A 19,236-nucleotide genomic window follows, 5' to 3' on the forward strand; every position below is an offset into this window, starting at 1 on the left:
CTTTACGGGGGTGTCACGGTGGCGCAACGGGTTGCACATCGCCTCACAGCAAAAAGGTCGCTGTTTTGAGCCACGGCTAGGTCAGTTAGCATTTTTTTGTGTGGAGTTTGCATGTTCTCCCCGTGTTCGCATTGGTTTCCTCCGGTGCTCCGGTGTATGGGTGTTTCCCAGTGTTGGGTTGTGGCTACAAGGGCACCCCCTGTGTAAAACATATGCTAGATAAGTTGGCAGTTTAATCCGCTGTGGTGACCCCTGATAAATAAAGGGACTAAGCCGAAAAGGAAATTATTAAAGGAGTCTTTACGGTTGAAATAGCACTACCCTTTCATTCATTCAATATTCCCTTGTCTTAGTCCCTGATTTGTCACGGGTTGCCACAGTTGAATGAACCACCAACTACTCTGGCATATGTTTTATGGTGCGAATGGCCTTCAAGCCACAACCCAGTATCGGGAAACACCCATACACTCTCACTTGCACACACATGCACTCGTACACTATGGGCAATTTAGATAATCCAACTCACATATAGCACGTCTTCGGACTGTGGGGGAAAGGGAGAACCCAAAGGAATTCCATGCAAACATGGGGAGAACATGCAAACTCCACACAGAAATGCCAAATGACACAGCTGGGACTCGAACCAGCAGCCTTCTTGCTGCGAGGAGACATCGCTAACCACTGAGCAAGCGGGAAGTAACTTCATATCGAACATCCCCCCCCGTTACATGCTTGAAAAATGTCCATTGTCAGATATTATATTAAACAAGCCCTCGAATGTGCAGTTTGTGTTTTGTTTTGAAACACAAGCCTCATTTTTCCATTTATGGACCAGCTGGAGTATTCCTTGAAATGGGCCAAAAAAGGTCTAAAAATATAGAGGCACTCAGCCAGTGATTGATTCCTCCTGGCCCTTAAAAATAACAACATCTAATCACGTTACCAAATTGGAGCTGCATGGAAGAATTACCCAGACAACTATGAAATTCAAGATTACAACTACAGATAATTGACAACACTCGCTGTTATCTCGAAGATGATTGTTTTCCTAGTAAGTCAAGCATCACTATCAAGATCAATGCAGGAGTGCTTGATTGCTCTCTTTGATTTCTGCTAGCTGATTAGACTCTGAAATACAGGCTGTATCTCATATTAATGATCAAATAATCCTGTTGTGATGTGTTGTTAAATCTGACTGTATATTGAAGCTTGTAGCTTACTGATATGGGTGATTTAGAAAAATCGCATGATTTCAGCTTGGATTTTCTGCTTTGTTTTTTAATACAGTTCTCTTGCTACTCAAACAATCAAGAAAGAAACATTCCTGTATAGAAACTTGACAGCACAATGCAAGAATGTTGTGATTGGTTACAGGAGTCTGTCATTGCATCTTCTTCTTTGTTTGTAGCAGTTCTTGGCACATTGCAACATGGTTGCTAGGATACTCTTTGCGGTTTTTTTACAGGTATGTTTGCTTATAAAGCCAAGACCCTCAAATGTCTATTAAAATACACCTTGGTTCATTTGAATTATGTTTTAAACTCAATGTCAAACTCACTGTCACATCATTCGAAAAGTAAACCAGTTTGTCACAACTACTCCCTCAAACAACAACTACTTTGTTGGCCATTCCTTGGTTTAACAACAGAACAATCACATTATGCAGAGGGGTGTAATACCTTCTGCTAGTTAATCCCCTTAAGATCTATTTAGTGTCAGATTATTGCTCTAAGTAACGTGGCGTAGGTCTACTGTTTTTATTTTCCATTATTTTGCAGTAATACAGAATGACAATAGTTTATATGGAAAGAAAATGATGTGTTGAGAACATGATCTGTTCAAGTTGATGGCACACTAACAAGTAACTATGCAAAGGGTCAAGAGATGTAGTTCCAACCATGCAACTTATGTTTAAAAGTGGCAACTATGGTTTAGGGCAGGGGTGCCCAAACTCAGTTCTGGAGGGCCCGTGTCCTGCAGGGCTCCAACCCCAATTAGACACACCAGAACCATCTAAACAAGCTCCTTCTAGTCATAGTAAAAGCGAAGGAAGTTGAAGCTAAACTCTGCAGGACACCGGTCCTCCAAGACTAGCTTTAGGCACCCTTGGTTTAAGGCAGTGGTTCACAATTCTAGTTCTCAGGCTCCTCTGCCCTGCACATTTCAAGAGTTCATAGTTTGGCATGCTGTCCCAGAAAAGAGCCTTGAGCTCAGAATATCCTCGAGCCCAGGGCTTCCTCCCGTTAGAAAGGGCAAGAGGGGAGCTTGAGCTCAGGTAGGTCTCGAGAACTCCCCTGCTTGTGAATCTGTTAGGAATAGCTATGAGATATAGCTAAGAATTTGTTTATACTGTCATTTTGGATTAGTCAATTTACTTAATATTGTTTGTCTTTGGACGGTGGGAGGAAACCGGAGAACCCGGGAAAAACTCAAACAAGCACGGGGAGAACATGCAGGCTCTGCACAGAAACGCAGACTAGCCCGGTAAGGGCTTGAATCAGTGCTGTTCTTGCTGTGAGGCAACAGTGCTAGCCACTGGACCACCGTGCTGCCCCATCAGGAGAAAGGGGAGGAGTAAGGGTGGATTCTTCAACGAATAAGGACTAAAGGGAAAAACTCGGGTTATTTATAGGGAGTTAGTATTCGTCTGATTGGCACAATATGTGTAGCTGATGCGGGACCAGTCATGATCAATCATAAGCATGTGATCCTCTCGAAATTAGTTTATAAATAAAGCTGCGGTCACACTGAAATTTCTCCCCAAAGACCTCCATTCATAGACACGCGAATGCGTCAGACCGGAAAAGCAAGGTCGTGCATCAAGTTTCGCAGATTGTTGCGTTTGAAAGTTTAAGCTTGGTGAACTTTGACCTGCGAAATTCCATCACTTGACTGCGTGAGACCAATCGAAAATCAAAACATGACCTGACCTTAGTCCCACCCCTTTTTGCAGCGTCGTACGACAGAATTTCGCACACACAAACTCTAGTGTGAACGCAGCTTTAACCACACTCAGTTCGTTAACAGAGATCCATGAACGGATCCTTGCGTTTCAAATAAAAGAGACATTCAAAATGTGCAGGGTGGGAGGCCCGAAAAGACTGTCCTTGCTGCAGCCTGCAGCTTGATGACGTACTAGAGCAGGTCCACTACATAATGAACGATCACTGCGATTCATTTAATCAATGTGTTATTGTGGTTACAGACTGCAGTGAGGACATCTTGGGCTAGAGGACCAGAATTGAGAACCACTGTTTTAGGGAAACAACTCATCTTAACAGTTGCTTATGAATGAAACAGAAATGTTGTTGGTAATTGCACCCCTGTATGATTTGTTAAAGAATTCTAGCACAGCCAGTGCAGGATGATTTCACCAAATGTTTAATAGGGTTAGAGAGGGTTTGTTCTCAATATTCTTTTTAATTAAGGAAGTTAAAAAGGGAAACAGTTTATTGAATGAAACAGAAAAGGAAGTGCTAGTGTTAATTTTAGAGGGTAAATTGTTGATGAAGAAATGTCTTGAACAGTTTCTTGAAAATGGCTAAAGATTCTGCTGTTCCGATCAAATTAGACTAATGATTTCATCATCAGGGTCCAGTGTGCCTTTTCATAAAGGAACCACAACGTGCGGTTCACATGCAGAAGGCAAGCTTCTGGAAGGCACATAGGTCTTAAGTAGTGAATTTAGGTTAAAATTAGCTCTTTTTGGCACGTCTCACTATCACATTCTAGGTCAGGTCCAGAGGTTTAAAGTACAACCTGGAAGGCCTGACAAGACTGCATTGCTAAAGTCTTGTTTGACCTCAAGTAGTGGTCTTAGATAGTAAATTTAAGTACATTTAGGTTAATGTCAGATCTTTTAGGCACATCTCATGATCATATTCTGGATCAGGTGCAGAGGTTTACAATACTACCTGGAAGACCAGACAAAACTCCATTGCAAAAGTCTGGTCTGACATTAAGTGGTGGTTCTCAAGTAGAAAATTAAGGAAAATTAAGGTAAATGTCAGCTCTTTTTGGCACGTCATCATCACATTCTGGATCAGGTGAAGAGGCTTACAACACTTGCTGGAAGGCCTGACAAGACTGCATTGCAAAAGTCTAGTCTGAACAGAATAAGAGCTTAAAAAGGAGTGTTGTAGCATGCTCAAATTTGAAGGGACTGATGCTATACTGAATAGGGCAAATATGTAAATCTGTAAAATTCAGCTGATCCTCAATCACAAGTTAAAAGTTATTTTCTGGTCTGAGAGCATTTTGGATGATGTGCCTACCTGGATGAAGAGGTGATGAAATGCTAGGTTGGCAGCAATGACAAGGAGTTATGTCTTGTGGTCTCGAATGTTATGATTTTCATCCACCTAGTGTCACAAATTATGCCAGCAGCTATTGCCAGATCATCAGTTTGGATTGAGTGGTTGAGTGTTATCAGCAAAGCTGCAATAGGAAAAGCAATGTTTTGGTATGGCAGACCCTAGTGACCCCATGTAGATGGAAAAGAGAAGCGGTCCATGAACTGAGCCCTGAGGCACCTCATTAGCTATATGTTGTGACTTGATACATCACCGTTCCAAGACAACCTTAAGGGCCTACCTGAGAGGTAAAATCTGAAACACTGTAGTTTGTGGTTACTGAGATGCCCATTGTTATGTGGGTTGACAAGAGGATCTGGTGCATTTCAAAAGCATCTGACAAATCCAGTAAGGTGAGCACTCAAGATTTGGAAACCACTGAGAACTTTAACAATAGAGAGCTGGAAGGTCTCAGTTGGGTTATTTTAGATTTTCTCCCTTTTTTATTCAAATTCAGAAAAACTGCAGGATGTGTGTCAACCTTTATGTACTATTGGGGTTGTTTTCATCCACTCTAGGGTGATTTTGTGTCTTGATTTAGCCATAACTTTCTCTGTGTTTCAGCTAACAGAAGGTTTTTTGGTGACAAATCTGATGATTTTGACACGTTTTGAGAAAATGTTTTGAATTTTTTTAAAACTCAATGATACACTCTGGGCAAATTTACTACCATTTCGTTATGTTAGGGATGAAAACATCCACTAAATAAACTGCTGTAAAAATGCATCAGATAAATATTGTTTTCAAAACTTTTTTGCATAAATCTGTTAACCAACCTCAGTCCTGACCAAAACTACTAAATCACAAAATGTTAACTCTTTTTTTTGCCAAATTTATAAATGATGTCTGATTTGGTGAAAAAAATGGCACCATTAACCCTTAAGATAGTTCTGTGCAAAAAAAATGCTTTCTTTCTGGACTTTATATGGAGTAAAACAGCAAATTAAAGTGTGTATATGTGACAGTTGCACACTTACCTTAATGTGCCTGAGAAAATCTAAATATGCATCTCAGCTCTCAGAACTACATGGAGTAAATAAAAACAAAGACTGTGTATTTAAGAAAAGCGCTATATAAATGTAAGGAATTATTATTATTATACACCATCAACTGTGGTTATAATGAAGTCAATGAGGCAAAAACAGCCACCAACAGTAAATTAGGGAGAAAAACAATGAAAATCTAACAATGCATCAAAGCCAGTGTTGTTACTAATCGTTCACATATCCAAGACTGTGATAGAAGCTTGAAAAAATCCAGTCTGCAACTACTTTTTATATTGAAAATATGCCATTTTGAGCATTTTATTTTCACCAAATCATTGACATCATTTATAAACTTGGTAATTAAAGAGTTAAAATCCTGTAATTTTCTTTAAAAAAAATTTAATTAAAAAATATTTATCTGATGCATTTATACAGCAGTTTAATTCAAGGTTTTCATCTCTAACAAAACGAAAGGGTAGTACATTTGAACAGTGCACAAGGGTTAATTGTTAAAAACTGAAATTAAAAGTTCAATCAAGAGTAAACATCTTAACTTAAAGCACCATACATGGGCTTTATTCTATATACTTGGCATGGAGTAGACTTTGCATTCGTCATGGCATCAGGTTGTCGAAACCATCCAAACATATACTAGACACATCAGCCGTGCTTCTCTTAAAACATGTTTGTTCCACTTCAAATGTTGACTACTTTGAAAGTAGGGGTGCACAATATATCGTTTCAGCATTGATATTGCAATGTGCACATCCGTAATATTCACATTGCAAAGATATACAATGTCTAGTCTGATTTATAGTTGACCAGGAGCTACAGAATAGTATTTAATCACTTTATGTCTATGGAATTTATATGATTTATGCAAAAAAAAAAATTCTTATTTAGAATTTTTGTCTCGTTTCTAGCCCAATTATCTACATTTCAAAGTGAAAACCAGCCTGATCTCACATGGAAATGCAAGTATTTCACGTTTTTTCAGTTTAGTGGCTAATTCGTACGAATTTGTACGAGTTGAGTCGTACGAAAATTCACGATTTTAAAAAGGGAGCGTGGCACACAACCCCGCCCCCAAATCCAATTGTCATTGGGTAATGAGCAAATCGTACGAATTAGATCAAACGAATTCATACGAATTAGCCACTAAATCAAAAAGTTACGAATTGCCATGAGTTTGTGTTGCCGAAAACACCATTATTTCACTTAGCCCACTAGCAGATAATTTCCTTAAAATAAGCAAAAATCTCTTATTTTTAACTTATTCTGTCTGACGGTGAAAACTAAACAATATTTTTACTTGGTTTAAACATTTCTGTGATTTTTGGACTAGAGGAAAAATGGTTTACTGTTATGGTTTGGACTAGAGGTTTACTGGTTTACCGAACACTGTTAGATTCCATAGAAAACCATCAAATAGCGCTATTAAAACCATTTTCTGAAGCTGTATTCATATCGCAGAAAAATAAAATATCGCAATATTTTTCAATATCATGCAGCCCTATTTGAAAGTATAATTGATTCTCTTACCACTGTCTACACAGCCTACAAAAACAGTCTTGTGCCAGAAGGTCTGTGTGTGTGCATTTGCGTGTACAGATACTGATATGTAAGAGACACTCAGAACTCCTGGAGCCCGAAACCGTGTGATCTCACAGACTGGAAGTCCTGTACATAAATCTTGGCCATTTAGAAACGGAAAACTGGTGCCTCCTCTCCTGTGGGGGGAGCAGCCGACAGACTAAACAATGCTGACCCTACTGATGACCTGGCCACTTTTCAAAGCCCCCCTCTTCAAACTACACAGTTATGAACTCTTGGGACAGCCACTGACTCCATCGCCAGCCCCCACGTAACCTTGTATATATGACAGAGGTTTCCCAAGAATTCAGAAAAAGACGTTAGTTCTTCTTTTAAGATCGCCAGTGGGACAAACACCCCTTCAGTCCTAATGCCCCTGACCTCCCCAAAAGAGTGGTTTCACCGACAATTAAAATGAGCAACTGCTTGGAGACTGAAAAATGAAACACAAAATGGCCAGATGTTTTCGAGACACCATTGGAACAAGAGATATTTTGCTATTCGGACAACACTGTTATTCCAAATGTTAAACAGAAATCATTTAGTGTTAAACTGAATGGAAATAATAGTTTATTCATCACGAAATTGATCAAACATGTCAGTAATATTCACGACTCAGTGAATACATTTAAAGTGTAATATGAATACAAATGAATATTTTTCTTTTACACCTTATTTTAATCTAATAAATTAATGATTAAATGAATTAATTGATTAATGAATTAATTGATGTTTTGTGATTTATGGTAGGGTAGTTGGTTGACTACTTTACCCCCCATAATAAAAAATCTTTCAGATGAGGTGCTAGTGGCTGGGATGCACTGGAAAAGAAACCAAAAAGCCACTCTGGTGACATCCTTACATCCTTTTTTATTTACAATATCTTCACGACACTCATTTTTTGTGTGTTGCATTCTGACCTGAGGTGATGATGACAACTGAACTTGAGTCCGTTCACTTGTGTCTAAAAGCATGTGAAAAGCGCTAGTGCATGGTTTCCTTCACCATTTTCAATGTGCTTTGCTTTTATAACTAGGCGACCATCAACCGATTTCTCCAAGGACTTCTCATTGCTGCAGTTCTGATACACATTTAATTTATGGAAAAAAAAAAAGTAAAATCCTTGCAGTGTTTGGATGTGCTGTGTTTGTCTGAGGTAATTAGTCAGCCGTTATCACTGAAATGTACTGTAAACATAGTTAACTTTACTAATGACCGTTTTACGATCAATAGCATGTATGAGGATTAGCAGAAAATGGCTGTTTATAAAGGATGCAGTGCCATCTATTGTTAAAAATTAAGCTCAGAATCTATTCAAGAGAAGATCGAAATACATTTCTACAATTTCAAAAACGATGCAGAATAATTTCCCGAATTGCAATGCATTGGTTTACTGTCCGAGCCCTGAAATAAATGCGAGTCAACTATGATCTGTTATTTGTACTATTTAACTGCTTTCAATAATAGTTGTAATAGTTGACCATTAAAACAGCCTCAGAATGGTCTGCATGACACACGAGTAGGGGTGTAACAGATCACAGCTGAAGTTAATGAATTAGTAATTAAAAATGAAAATAAAAATAAATAAATTTGCTGTTGTTGTTGCACAAGATAATAATGTTAAATTATAACATTATGAGCAAAAGTAGCGAAGATGATTCCTTCATTCATTCATTTTCCTTAGACTTAGTCACCACAGCTAAATGAACCCTCAACTCCAACATATGTTTAACGCAGCAGATGCCCTTTCAGCTGGAACCCAGTACTGGGAAACACCCAAACAGTCTTATTCACACACTACGGCCAATTTTGTTTACCCAATTCGCCTATAGCGCATGTCTTTGGACTGTGGGGTAAACCGGAGCACCCGGAGAAAACCCACGCAAAGACGGAGAGAACATGCAAACTCCGCGTAGAAATGCCGACTGGCTCAGCCAGGAATCGAACCAGCGACCTCTTTTTGCTGTGAGGTGTCAGTGCTAACCACTGAGCCACCACGATGCTACACGAAGATAATTTTCATTCATTAATTTTCTTGTCGGCTTAGTCCCTTTATTAATCCGGGGTCGCCACAGCGGAATGAACCGCCAACTTATCCAGCAAGTCTTTATGCAGGCCTTGCCTGATTTTCAGCTGGTTATTTCTTGATTTAGCCTACCCAATTCACCTGTACCGCATGTCTTTGGACTAGGGATGTAACGGTATTGTAAATACCGTCATACCGCAATATTAATTTTTTTCGATATTACCGAAGTCGCATGACTCGGTAAAACTATAGGTCTTCTGAGAAAATTTGCTCAGGCGAATGAAGCGAACGGAAGATAGCGAAAACTACAATTGCCATCAGCCCATGCTAGACCATCAGCCCTTGCGGTCTGTTGTCGCTACAGATCCAGTAATGCGGAAATGGAGTGTGCTGCTAGAAGCGGGGATGAAAAGAGCTGGAAAACTCTAAGGCCCCGTTAACACTAATGCGTTTTAGTTTGAAAACGCATAAGTTTTGCTACGGTTACGCCAACCGTCCACACTACGCCGGAGTTCTCGAGCGCCGAAAACGGAGCGTTTCGAAAACGCTGGAGAGGCTGTTTTCATTCTTGAAACGCTGCAGCTCCGTCTCATTGTGGATGATGGAAAACGGAGACATCTAAAACGGAGGCGGGGCTGCAGACGTTTGCCTCTCTGATTGGGGCTTTTCCTGAATATTAAGTAGCCTAACACGCACAGTTCAGTCCTGCATCTTCTCCGTGTAAGTTCAGACTTCGCAAGTTTGATCAAGGCTGCATCTCTTCTTCTCAGTTTGATATGGAAAAGCAGACTATACCGAGGACACGGGTAAATCTTCAAAGGGAACAGTGTACTTTATAACTTCATTCACATCACCCTGGCTTCGTTGTTTCACTTTCTCAACAATAAAATGTAAACATGATTTAAGGAACTGCCTATTTTCATTTTAATATTAGCAACTTAGACAGCAGAAATGTTGAGGCGCCGTGCTGCATATATGAGCGTCATCTTCACTGTGTGCATATTTATAACAAAACGGAGCCGATAACAACTGCCTCCTTTCAATTTCAGTGAAAATACGAAACACAGCCTCTCTTTTGCTGAATATCAGTTTTAAGAATCGATAATGGCCATTTTAAAAGTATAACATACAATAAGTTTATACATTATAGGAAATAAAGGCAAGCGATCAGTCAATATACAGAATGTACGTGGTTACATTAATCATTAACTTATCTTTGCGCTCAGCCAAAACGCGTTACCTGAGAACAAGTAATAGATTCCAATGCCCAAAGTCAGGGAATATGTCGTTAGATAAAGACAACAAGATAAATGAAATATCCCGTTTAATAAATATAGTGAGATTAGATCCAGCGGGAGATGCTTGATGAGAAGTCCGACTAGCAGAGCTCTGATCTGGGTAGATGGGCTGAGTGTGATTAAATGTTGAATGTCATGAGTTTTCAACAATACTAAATTGAAACTTTATTTTTTTTACATGGTTTAATAATTTTTTGTTATTAAAATTGAAGTTCCTGTTTCAAAGCTTACAGATAGATGGCTAATTTGTATGTCATTGACACTTTTGGCACTTTTTTGGAGTATTTTCATAAGTTTTGTTTTTTCCTGTAAATGATTCAATAAATACCGTACCGTGACATTCATACCGAGGTATTACCGTACCGTGAAATTCTGATACCGTTACATCCCTACTTTGGACTGTGGAGGAAACCGGAGCACCCGGAGGAAACCCACGCGAATGCAGGGAGAACATGCAAACTCCACACAGAAACGCCAACTGAGCCGAGGCTCGAACCAGCAACCCAGCAACCTTCTTGCTGTGAGGCGAACATGCTACCCACTGCGTCTCTGCGTTGCCTAATTTTCAGAGTATTGCATTTATTATCTAATTATTTTTTCAGCTGGTTATTTCTTGATTTTATTTTTATTAAAATTACAGGTTGTAAGTTCTGTTTGTTAAAACCAGAAGTGTCATGCAGTATTGTTTTTTTTTTTTTGTAAAAAATTCTAAGTAAATTATATTTGTCTCCTCCCCTTTTTCTGATCTGAAAAACATTCCTATTCATTACCAAGAAAGCGCAATGTTATTTGAACCATGATGTTATATTAAGCAAAACTTTAATTAAATTTAAATTAAATAATTTTTTAATAAAAATTAAAGGTTTTAACAATTGTTTGTTTACCTGCATTTTAGACCAAATAAATGCAGCCTCAGTTCGCTTATACGAGATTTTTAAAATATGATATTCCAGGCCAAACTCTGAACAGCATTGACCCCTGTGACACACATCAAGCAAAAAAAAAACAACAACTGAAACTCGACTCCTTTCCAACAGGAAGTTTACCAGCATCTGGACTTTGTCATACACAGATTCACACAGCTGTCACTTCGGCCATGGGTTGACGTTCTTTTATAGCAATCACCCATCTGCTTCAGTGACACAACAGTTAACAAAACCTTACAGACAGCCTTGTCATAATCCTGTTTTCGACGTGCTTGCAGTCCTTCAATCTTATCGCATCTGATATTCGGAGTCCAAGGCATGCTATTAATCATGTCACCGACAGAAAGCCTTTATCTGCAAACCAGAACTCATAATCCCACACAAATAAATCAGCTCTAACTAATACATATAAGCAAACCTATTCATGTTCACCCAAGCTAGCCTAATCTTCACAAAACAAAAACAAAACCTCCTCGTGTAATCTCCATTGACGCGGCGTTTACTTTAACGTGCGGAGAGGGCTGAATTTTATCAGATTAGACATTTTGACAAGAGCTATCAAAGCGAGCAGCCTGAAACTTTAATAGCACACGTACAGCCGGCCCCAAACAAGCCTTGCGCTCCATTGTCACTTGGCAGCTTCGAGCCATTGCACTGATGGGGCCACATTGATGTTCGGATTAGGGCACGCCTCTGTGATCAAGTGCTCAAATACTAGATAAAAACTACAGAAACACCCTTTAATCCTCACAAACCACCTCTAAATAGGATCTTAAGGGGAAGAACATCGTCACAGTGGATTCTTTTTAAAACGGTCCAGTGTTTTTGGCTTAATTCTGCTGCTGTGGCTGCAGATGGATTTTGTTTAGCATTTGAAGGCCAAGGGGATGGTGCTGATAGGAGGAGGACAAACATCTTGGCTTACTTGATAAGTCTTGATGTTTTAAAACATTTACACTAAATGCTTTTTTACAGACATTTTAAAATGTCATGATTTAGTTCATATTCAGTGGTACAGTATGCCCTGCAATTGCGGCATTTAAATTTAGTTGCGTTAATCTAGTTAACAGTATAATTCAAACGGTCACGATTCGCATTAGTTAAATAATTGCTTACTAATTCTTTAATTCACATTCTTTGGAGATATAAAACATGAAGAAAGTCGCTGGTTTGAGTCCAGGCTGGGCCAATTGGCATTCCTGTGTTGAGTTTGCATGTTCTCTGTTCTGGTTGGGTGCTCTGGTTTCCCACATGTGCTATAAGTGAATTGAATTAACTAAATTGGTCGTAGGGTTTGTGTGAATGCAAAAGTGTATGGGTGTTTTCCAGTATTGAGTTGCAGCTGGAAGGGCATCTACAGCATAAAACATATGCCAAAATAGTTGATGATTCATTCTGCTGTGGCACTTTATTAAGTGCACCTTAATAGTACCGGGTTGGACATCCGTTTTCCTTCATGGACTGCCTTAACCCTTCATGGCATAGATTCAACAAGATACTGAATATATTCCTCAGCAATTTAAGTCAATATTGACATGATAGCATCACGCAGTTGCTGCGGATTTGTCGGCTGCACATCCATGATGCAAATCGCGTTCCACCACATCCCAAAGGTGCTCTATTGGATTGAGAAGTGGTGATTGTGGCGGCCATTTGAGTACAGTGAACTCATTGTCAAGTTCAAGAAACCAGTCTGAGATGATTCAAGCTTTATAACATAGAGCTTTATTCTGCTGGAAGTAGCCAACAGAAGATTGGTGCACTGTGATCATAAAGGGATGAACATGGTCAGCAACAATACTCAGGTAGGCTGTGGCGTGGACACGATGCTCAATTGGTACTTATGAGCCCCAAGTGTGCCAAGAAAATATGCCTCACACCCTTACACCACCACCAGCAGCCTGAACCATAAATACAATGCAGGATAGATCCATGCTTTCATGTTGTTGATGCCAAATTCTGACCCGACCATCTGAACGTTGCAGCGGAAATCGAGACTAATCCAACCAGGCAACGTTTTTCCAATCTTACATTGTCCAATTTTAGTGAGCCTGTGTGAATTGTAGCCTCAGTTTCCTGTTCTTAGACAGGAGTGGCACCCGGTGTGGTCCTCTGCTGCTGTAGCCCATCTGCCTCAAGGTTGTACGTGTTGTGCGTTCAGAGATGCTCTTCTGCATGCCTCGGTTGTAACAAGTGGTTATTTGAGTTACTGATGCCTTTCTATCAGCTGGAACCAGTCTGGCCATTCTCCTCTGTCATCATCAAGACATTTGCACCCACAGAACTGCCCCTCACTGGATATGTTCTCTTTTTCTGACCAATCTCTGTAAACCCTAGAGATGGTTGTGCATGAAAATCCCAGAAGATCAGTAGTTACAATAATTATTGTATTTAAATGTTTAATTTAGAAATGTATAGTATGTAAATTCATATATTATTTGTGACACATTTTTGTCTTTTAATAGAAGCAGTCAGATATATGAACAGTACCTTTAATTTTATCTGTTCAATTGTAACAAGTTCATGGTAATGAGAGGGAAACAGTAAGAACTGTCATCTAATGCAAAGTCACAGTGACCAAAGTCCCTTTCAATGGAAGTTTGTCCACCTGATGGACATATTTGCAAAAAAAAAAATGCTCATTCAAGACCTATTTAAATGAATGGTAAATCCTGTAAACTGCTAGCAGAACTCACAATTACATTATATATTTCAAATTAAAGTACATATTTCAAATTACCAAAAAATCTGAAGTGGCCTGTACCATTATTGTTGTTGCTTAAGATCTATTTAGATTTGAAACACATAATTTCCAATTTTAACCTTTAAAATAATTAAACTAATAAACTTTATGTGATTGATATTTGTTAGTTAAACATGAATAAAACAAATAAGGACAAAATGTAATAATATTAATAAAGCCAATGCTGCTTATTATTTCATCTCATGTCTAGGGTATAGAGCTGCGTCAATTTTGCCCCTGGATATTAAGTAAACCAATCTCATAGAATTTAACACACTGAATCTGCCTTTTCCTACAGATAGATATATTTATACCATATCCATATATTTTAACTTCAAACTAATAGTATTAAATTTTAACAGATTATGCTTTTCTCTAGGAAATCTGACAACATACATTTATTATTTTATTTATTATTTATTTACTGCCACATCAGCAACTTATGGCTATTTCATGGCAGAATGGAATCACATAAAAATATTACATGATAAAAACAAATTCATATTAAAATAAAAAGTTACTAAAAAAGACAAATACATGAATAGGAAATAAATTAAACTCACACAAAAATATATTTAAAGTTAAATATGATTTTTCAGTTACATTTTTTGATGAATAATTTAAGATTCTTGCTGGTGGTACCTTTTAAAAAAGGTCCATCAAAGTGCTGTCCTTAAAAGACAACATACATTTAAAAAACTGACAAATTAAATAAAACCAAAAATTAACTCAAACAAACAAGCAAATCTGCACATACCCCTCCCCAACAGAAGCACGTGGCTGTTAGGCCTGACAGTTGGTTTTTGTGACCAAAAATCAGGACTTCCATTGATGTGGCAGCCATACTGAGCATTGCGCTTATCCCCATTCATAATAATGCAAGTAAACTGCCTTTGTGGCAGCACAGTGGTTAGCACTGTCGCCTCACAGCAAGAGGGTCGCTGGTTCGGGTCCTGGCTGGGCCAGTTGGCATTTCTGTGTGGAGTTTGCACGTTCTACCCACATTGGCGTGGGTTTCCTCTGGGTGTTCCGGTTTCCCCCACAGTCCAAACACATGCGCTATAGGTAAATTGTATGAACTAAATTGGCCATAGTTTGAATGTGTGTGAATGTGAGAATGTATGGGTGTTTCCCAGTACTGGGTTGCGGCTGGAAGGGCATCCACTGATTAAAACATATGCTGGGATAGTAAGCGGATCATTCTGATGAAGGACCCCTGATAAATAAGGAACTAAGCCAAAGGAAAATGAATGAATGAACTACCTTTGTATATCTATAGTCATTGCAGGGACTCTACTGCTGCCAACACTTATAGTTTGGCATCGCGAAACTACATAAGTGGTTACACTTACCTAAATTGCAGACAGCGTAGACTCTTTCATACCAATGGTGTCCCTTCCAGCGGCCTTCCATCATGTCAGGAGGAAAATGCACAATGCCATGCTGCATACAATTCTTTCTGGTATTTTCCAGTTCAAGATGTTTTTGACTCCAGCTAAAAAAAATCCAATCCACACAGGCACAACCTTGCAGATTTCAAAGTATTGTTTTGGAGTCCAATATGAGAGGATATGTTTGAAAGCTATTATGGCAGCATGAGAAGGAACCTACAGTTGATGAAAGTAGACAGGGGGGTTTAATGTTGTGGTTATTAAATAAACTGCATACAGACAATTTGCAAAGCATTCACAGCAATAACACCACTGGAACAGACAACAGTTTGTATTAACTATAGAATTATCTTCTAATTCTGGCCTGAACTAAACGGTTATTCGACCCAAAAGTTTAAATTATATTAATAATTAACAGAATATTCGAGCTTAGTATAGCTGCGTCCCAAATCGCATTCTTATGCACTATTCTACGCCATTTCGTAGTATAAATAGTGTAAGTAGTGTGTTCACACTGAAAACTCTAAAAATAATAAGTGCACTTTAATTACTCGGATGATGCACTCATTCAGTCGCTAAAATGAAGTGTGTAATGATGGACACTTCACGCACTCAACGACCGCAGGTTTGCTTACGTAGCGGAAGGGGCGGAGCTATCAGACGCACATGTTGAATAACTTTATTTATTTTGGATTGTGAGAGCAAAATTCGCCTACAAGAGTGATTATAGCGCCTCCCGATGGTGAATGCGGCAATACTCACGGCAGGTATTATTTAATAATTTGTCGTTTATTTCACTGATTTGGCAACGTTTTCAGGGAAACGCTTTGAATATCCGCTTAGTAAAAAAATATTAGTGTGCCATTTGGGACGCCACTACATACATATACTATCCTGTTGAGTGTGTAAGTGGATAAGTACATAGTGCATGAGTGCATAGTGTATAGTGTGCCATTTGGGACGCAGCTTATGATTTCAGTTGAACCACTCGAGTGTTTTTGGTTCTTTTTCTGGAATTTGAACGACTTAAGGCTCATTGCTGTCTATGAAGGAGAGAGCTCCAGGATTTTATCCTAAAATATCTTATAGTTTTTTTTAATTGCTTACATTTGCAAAACTTAGCTCTTTTTTAATTGTACACACAAATCCAAGAACAGCACAGTGAGCACACACAACCTGCAAAATGAAGCTTATATTTTTGTATATAGAAAACACACAAAAGTTTAAGCACTTCTTTCTGAATGACATTATGATAAACAAAAGCATCCAAACGTGTTTAGTGTTTTGCAAATCACTGTGTGTAAAGTTTTGCAAAAAGCGCGAAGCTGACAATGCGCTTACAGCATAGGGCAGTGGTAGGGAACCTATGGCTCGCTTTGACCAAAACAAACATCGCTCTCCACCTTTCTCTCTTCAATAATATTTGCAGTTTAAAAAAAGCATCACTAGAAGTCAGTTTTCCATTGAAAATACAATTACAATTCTCTTTTAATTGTATTTTTTTAGATACAAAATTAATAAAAGCAGTTTACAATAAAAGAAAGTTCGACATGTACGTTGCTGTGGATAAACTGGAATCGCAACACCAATAAATGCCCTTTGTTTTCCTATAGTAAAATATGATTTTTGTTCTCAAAAACTAGCCAAAATTAAAATGTTTCTGCATACATTATTTTAAATCATTTGAAGTAACTGTAAATTTTTATAGTAGTTAATAAATGTTTGTTTATTTTAAAGTGTGTTGCTTTTCAGAAAAAGAGAAAAGTTGTGATGCTTCATAATGAGTTGTGCATGCATGGACATAAATAAAGGTTTTCATCAAACCTGTATTATTTCTAATATTGTAATATTATTTCTAATATTGTAATATTATTTCTAATATATATATATATATATATATATATATATATACACTAAATTGAAAAAAAAAGCGTAATGTGATAAGGTAAGGTTTCAGGTGTATTGCAAAGATGAGATGGAAGGTTTAAGGGGGTTTAAACAACATGAGGGTGAGTAATTAGTAACAGAATTTAATTTTCGTTTTTGGGTTAACTAATCATTTAAGGCCTAACTAAAATAATCTTTCCTGGTTTTGTAATAAAATTCATAATTAATGTATACTAAAGTAATTCACAAATGTAAAATTTGCATTTTGTTTGTGCTTCTAAACATGTCAGATTCTCACTGAACAACATTCCACAAATGTATCTGTGACTGTGACACAGGTGTGCTCATATCACCTTGCTGAATCTACGTAAAAGTCATAATCATCAGAGAACAGTGACTGCAGGCAAAATTCACACAAGTCAATCTGAGTTTTTAACAGACTGAGAGGATCTTTGAGATGAAAATAATCAAAGACAATTGGGAGAAAGGTGAGGGCAGGTGTGTTAATTTGTAGTACAGTAGCTATAAATCACATGTAGCATATTTCACTGAAAGCTAGCACAACTTTCATATAACCACAAGCATCACAACTCCCTGAGGAAACAGGTTTAACATATGCTTACTAGTTCTAAATTGAAAAAATTTAAATTAATTTACCCACCAACATGTTGTCAAAATGTTTTACAAATGTAATCTCTCTTCTCGGTATAAAGATGATGGCGATATGAATGAAAACGAACTCCAATACTGTAATACAGCTAACGTTAAGTCATAGCACTTTTGTTAGTAAAAAAAATAACAAAACAGACTCCGCTTGACCTATGTGCTGAATTCCAGTTATTCAGCAGCCATGTGACAGCTTGAGTAGCATTCAAACATAACCTGCTTTAAAACAAACAAACAAACAAAAACTTACGATGCTCACTTTCAGAAAGGTCTCCTCGGGGGATGTTGCTAATAGGGATACAGCCGCAGACGGAAGTTAACGAGATCATCTTTATAGTATTTAATAATTTACCATTAAAATTGTAGCTGTTTTATTGACCAATCCTGCACCCAACTCTCATGTAATGTAAAATATTATTTTTTGCGGGTTTTTTGTTTTATTATAACAAAAAATATGTGAGTATCCGTAGCTGTCTCTCCTCTTGACTCTCGACCACCAAAGGTTTTGAGGATCAGACTCAGTCACGTGATCACAAATTATACCTTGAATTAAATTAGATTCAATACTGAATTACATTTATTATTTGTTATCTCAATGTACGTTGTAGCATGCTATTAGCATATAAAACATACTAAACAAATAATTAATTCTGTAAAAAAAATGGTGTAATGTACTTTATGCTAGTAGATTAGCTCATGTGGCTACTTTACGCGAGTGAATTAGATCATTAACTTGTTGTTGTGGCTGTTGTTGCTTCGTGATACTGGTATTTACAATGTAGACTACTATGCCAGATTAACTAGTTAAATAGTGACAGTAAGAAAGCATTAAAACAAAGCATTAAAACTCATTCATTTAAATGTTGGGGAAATGATTTCAAAAAATAGTATTTTAAAAGTGAATTATCATTGTTCTTACATATTTATTGTCCGTTTTAAGGAATGAAGAATGTATAGACTGCTTTATTTAATAGGAATTGGTGTATTTGTGGCTTAGTCTCTGTCTCCCCCTCTTGACCACATGCAGGTTGTGCAGAATTTGTTGTTAGTGTTTGAAGAAGTCTTTGCATTGTCAGAAGGCATTACATAGTCTTAAACTGAAGCAGAAAGTATTTAATTAACAAATGAATGGTGTTAAATGTTGCTTAAACGGAAACATAAAAATGTGCAAATACAATGAATCCCCTCCCTGCTGAAAAAAACAGCCATTTCCAGCCTGGTCTTAGCTGATCAGGCTGAGAGATGACCAGCAAAAACCAGCTTAACCAGCGAAGCCAAGCTGGGAGTCCAGCCAAAACCAACTATGTCCATTTTAAACCAGGCTGGTCAAGCTGGATTTAGCTGGTCATTTTCCAGCCAGACCAGCTA

General features: G+C 38.0%; 1 long non-coding RNA gene across 1 annotated transcript in view; it reads right to left on the bottom strand.

The window, feature by feature from the left end:
* The window catches only part of LOC147840977 (uncharacterized), a 93,110-nt gene extending 74,941 nt beyond the window's left edge, over positions 1-18,169 (bottom strand). The window contains exons 1-2 of the long non-coding RNA XR_015505681.1: positions 18,128-18,169; positions 15,277-15,531 (exon numbers count right to left, since the gene is read on the bottom strand). This is a non-coding gene — a long non-coding RNA (uncharacterized LOC147840977). The remainder of the gene's footprint in view (positions 1-15,276; positions 15,532-18,127) is intronic.
* Positions 18,170-19,236: the final 1,067 nt, after the last annotated feature.

This window comes from Danio rerio, chromosome 13 (genome assembly GCF_052040795.2).
Source record: "Danio rerio strain M-AB ecotype USA chromosome 13, GRCz13ab, whole genome shotgun sequence".
Lineage (NCBI taxonomy): Eukaryota > Metazoa > Chordata > Actinopteri > Cypriniformes > Danionidae > Danio > Danio rerio.